At 50.0% G+C, this 4,667-nt stretch overlaps 1 long non-coding RNA gene across 2 annotated transcripts in view; it reads right to left on the bottom strand.

The window, feature by feature from the left end:
* Positions 1 to 2,126: 2,126 nt before the first annotated feature.
* The window catches only part of LOC122169312, a 3,840-nt gene continuing 1,299 nt past the window's right edge, over positions 2,127 to 4,667 (bottom strand). For both annotated transcript variants that reach the window (XR_006171545.1, XR_006171544.1), the window contains one exon: positions 2,127 to 4,131. This is a non-coding gene — a long non-coding RNA (uncharacterized LOC122169312). The remainder of the gene's footprint in view (positions 4,132 to 4,667) is intronic.

The following is a 4,667-nucleotide window of genomic DNA, read 5'->3' as shown; positions in this document are numbered from 1 at the left end:
ACTGCAGCACGTTTCACGTGCGTGGGTAACCTGTGCAAAAGCGCCCTTGTTCAGCTCCTCACAGCTGAGGAGATGCAGGGTTGCATGTCTGGAAGCTGACACTCCACGGCCAGGACTCGTGCAGGACTTCTGTGCCGCACACATTGCACACATTTTTATAACGATCTGCCATGGGCCGGTGCCCGCAGGTGCTGCAAGCAGAAACACGTCAGCTTTTGCATCGGAACCGCTGTCCCTCCCCATGGGGCGCCGCAATATTCTTGCAGTGTGTATGACAAAGTATACAGATATACACCTATATACATAGTGTGCGTTCCTGGGAAGGTTCGTCTAGAGGATAAGTGCTCCTCCATAGAAGGAGACTGCACAACCTCTCGGGCAACCTGATCCAGTTCTCCGTCACCCTTACATAAAAAGTTCTTGCACACGCTTGTATGGAACTTCCTGCGTTCAAGTTTTGGGCCAGTGCTCCTTGTCCTATTGCAACACACCACCGAGAAGAGCCTGGCCTCATCATTTGCCTCAGAGATCTTCCCCAAGTAGAAGGACTCGCAAGAATTACGATAGCAGAGATCGTGAAATAAAAAAATTATCCAATTCTAATGCAGAAACATTTTTTCCCACACAGGATATAATAAGACACAGCATTCCAGATCACCACAACCTCTGCGAAGGAAGGAAAAGATGCGCCAGGCCAGCCTCTTCACAACTTCTTGGTAAGCTCCCCACTCAGGGAATGACTGGGGCAGGTGTATGCAAACACGCCACAAAAGCACCACCATGGCTAAGGAGCCAGGTTTTGCCCTGATTTCAGCCCTTGCTCTGAGCCCCGTGGGGAAACGGGAACATGGGAAGCCGCTGGGACGTGGGATGTCTTTTGTCCCTGAGCCAGATCCTCAGGAAACACCAGCTCCCAGGGAAACCTGGCCTTGGACTGCCCTGTCACAGGGGTTTGAGCCATGCCGAAAGGAACGTGGGAGCTCTGGGCAGCTCTGCCATTGGGACCTGGCTGCCACATTGTCCCCAGAGCCTAGCCGGACCCTCGAGCAGGGCTCTCACAGCAGCCCCCATCCACATCCAGCTGGAGCTGCAGCGCTGTGGGATAAAGAAGGTTGTTGTACTGCTCATGAGTGGTAAAGCTCAACAGTAACTTGAGCCAGACATATACGGCCACAAGGCACCTAACCCTTACATGTGACCAGACTTGGTTAGGCAGGAAAACTGTTGTGTTGCGGGTATAAAAGGTGGTAAGTGCCTAGAATAAATGCCTTTTGTTCTGCACCAGCGAATGTGTCTGCACCTCATTTGCCCCTTCAGCACGAGAACCTGGGCAGCCCTGCCACACGGCTTTTGCTTTTGACAGCTAACAGCCCCGTGTGATGCCTTGGGAAGGCATTCCTGAAAGCCTTACCCTTGGCAGAGAGTTGCAGGAGCACTGGGAATGTGGAGACCAGCTCTGAGCTGATGGTCATAGTCCAGCAGCCCTCCGTGTTGCCTGCCGACGGCCCTCAGCTCAGAACAAAGGATGCTCTCCCTGGCTCCTCAACCAACAATTCTGTGCGAGGTATCCCTGCTCCTCCACGTGTTAGCGAGGGTCGCCCAGTGCAGCCTTGCAGCCCCTGACCCCACTCCAGGCCACAGAAGGACAGAGCCCCTGGGCGGGGCTCCAGCAGCACCCAGGCCCTGTAGGGAAGTGCCGGCGCTGCCGGATGATACCCTTGTGATGCAGTGCATCGCACAGTGACATCAGCCCATGTCACCTGGAACCCTGTTAGGTCACCACCGTGGAAAGGGCACGACTTGGGAACGGTGATAGGGATGTCCCTTCCTGTCCAGAGAACTGGTCACCTCACTTGTCTCCATTTTTTTATTTCCCGCAGTTTCTGAGAAATCCATCAGGAAGCCCATGGAAGTAAATGAGGCGGAGGGGCTCTGAGCAGCGCTTATGCCATTCTTCTGGCCCGGTTTGGCCAAGTTCTGTGATTAAAGGGGCTGAGGGACCCATGGGCCCACACCTCTGGGCAGGCAGAAGATAGGAAGGGAAAAAGACAGGGAGGTGGGCCTAAATACACAACAGAGGCAACGAGCTATGGGAGAAAAAACTAATATGACAGCAGAATGCGAGATAACACAATTCAATACAGTATAATTGGAATTGAAGCTAAGAAGTCGAATAAATGAGAGCATCCGAAAAGCAAAGGCCTGGCTGTGATGCTGTAGGCGGGATGGCTGGGAAGCACACACCGCAGAGATGAGCGGAAAAAGAGACAGGGAAGGCAAAAAAGAGAGGCCATCCCATGACTCCCAGTCAATCTTATCTCTCCCCCTTACTGGAGCATGGAAATGGAACAGCAAAGTCTTCTGGGTGCTGAAATTCCTTCTGTAGTTTCTCTTCTGAAACGGGTACCTGGAACCATCGGCAGTCCACGGAACTGCAGCATTAACTCTTCAAATCCCAGTGTGCTACATGGTGCTATGATGTGGAATACCGATAACAAGAATCATTAAACCATGACAGCCCGCAGGAGAGCAGCAGCCCGTGTGTATCCACGGGGACGAAGGAGCACGTTTTGGTTGAGGACGTAGCCCAGGCTCTATCTCATAACATTCCCAAGTCTTTCATTTCAAGAGCCATGTCAGCAGGACTACCACATCTGAATGCAGTGCACACAGATGCACGTGGTCCCACCTCAGTCAGACTGCAGCAAGTGGGCTGCAGGCCAAGAGTGAGTTTGTGCAGCGCTGCCTATAGAACTGGGCCCTTGGTCTCTTTGCAGCTGCTGAAAAGCAGGAGTACAGCAACTACTTTGCGTTGACAGCAGTGTCAGCAAAGACAAGGGTAAAACAGTTCGGCACAGAAAAACACTTAAAACGATTGTGGCTACTATTGGTTACTTCAGATCTGCCTTCCTAATTAAAGCTATGAGGAGATTCTAGTAATTGCATAATGTAGAAAACATTCACCTGCTTTGAAAGCTCGGGTCTCCTGCAGCACTGTGTAGCTCTTGATCCCGCAGAAACAGCACAGCTGTTTATTTTTTTTATTAACTTCTAACCCTTATTCCACACTTGCTCATTTTTTTGTGGACATCTGCTTGTCCTCCCCTCCGCAGAGATGAAGCTCAGAAGGAGGACGGAGGGGAGTATCTTGGTGCCTGCCTGTCACATCCCAATCTTCTCATGGAGTGAGACGGTCTGGCCTTGTGTAGAGGCCCTGGCTTCTTTGATGTTTGTTAAATCTGTTTTTCTTTTGCTGGGAGTTTCTTATCCTAACAGAACAACCCTACAATATGTTTTCTAACCCCTAGCACTATGCCCACATTGTTTGGAACATTTAACAACTATTGCAGTTTTGCAAGAAAGAATTAATCACATAATTCAGGAATAACGTTTCTAAAACATGCTACTAACATACACAGTATTTCTACTTCTGAGATCAACTACTTCTAAGAACAAGTTACAGAATACAAGTACTTCTTCAAATCATTTGCCCTTTTTAATATCTAATGCAGAAACAACACTCCATTCCCACAAGAGCAGGTGTCAGCTTCTTTCTCATTCAACACATTTTCTGATTAGTTCTGCATTGTGTGTTCAGAATTGCTTCTCGTTCAAGAACTGTGGCACAAGGTTTGGACTCCTTGACAGCACAGAACATGGAAGGGAGGACAAGCTGTAGGCTCTTTCATACAGTGACACGGGAGCCCTCCTCTCCCTGGTGGCAGCCAGCAGCCAGCCTTGCTGGCCAGTCTCATCCAGGGATGCTGCAGGCCAGGCAGCACTGCTGCTGCCAGCTTCCCTCTGGAGACAGCAGGGATCAAACCAGAGAGATCCCAGCACCTTCAGAATCACAGAGCTGGGGTCTGCGAGGAGAGTTCCAGCTGGTGGGATCATCTTTATAACCAGAACAGACATGCAAGAAAAGTGAATGTGAGTTGGGATCCCGGTGCTTACTCTGCAGGCATGGTAGTGTGACACACAATGCTTCCATATGCTGTGAGATCCCTCTGTGAGCTGTTTACCTCTCTCTTCTCTGCTGCTCTGCAGTTCTTGTGTAGAGGATCAGAAAGTACGTGAGTGGTGACTTCTCCTCTTTATCGCCAGACTAGTTCCACTCCTGGACAACTTGACCTGCAACATGTATTAAAAGGTACAGAAGGAGCTGAGCGTGAGAAAGAGGTTTTCTGCCTTGCTTTACATGCTCCTAGAAACGTTCTGCTCCAGGCTGCACAGCCTGGACTGCCTCTGTCAAGATGTCATCATCTGAGAAGGATGCAAAGGGAGGACAGGTGCAGAAGCAGAGGTGGAGGGGTAGAAGAGGGCAGAAAATAGGGATTTAAAGGAAAGGAAGCATGATGAAAGTGACACAGCTGATACTCTGCTGATATAGCAGAAGTATGAAATGGGGAACAGAAGAACAAACTTTTAAGAAGCCATACATCAATTCAGTGCTGTGAATTTCTTTGGGTTCCCTTAGCCAAGCACAGCAGCACTGATGGGCTATAGCAGATGGCACTGCAGCTCCTCTGTCTCTGCCCAGCCCCATAGGATTTCACAACAACTGATGGGCCAGGGCAGGCTTTTCTGATCTGTGGGTGGATCTTTGGGCAGATTCAGTCTCAGAATCACAGAATCACAGAATCACAGAATCACAGAATCACAGAATC

The sequence above is a fragment of the Centrocercus urophasianus genome, unplaced genomic scaffold (assembly GCF_019232065.1).
Source record: "Centrocercus urophasianus isolate 14NV4802_14NV808 unplaced genomic scaffold, USGS_Curo_1.0 seq_51, whole genome shotgun sequence".
Lineage (NCBI taxonomy): Eukaryota > Metazoa > Chordata > Aves > Galliformes > Phasianidae > Centrocercus > Centrocercus urophasianus.
This window is presented reverse-complemented; position numbering and strand designations above follow the sequence as displayed.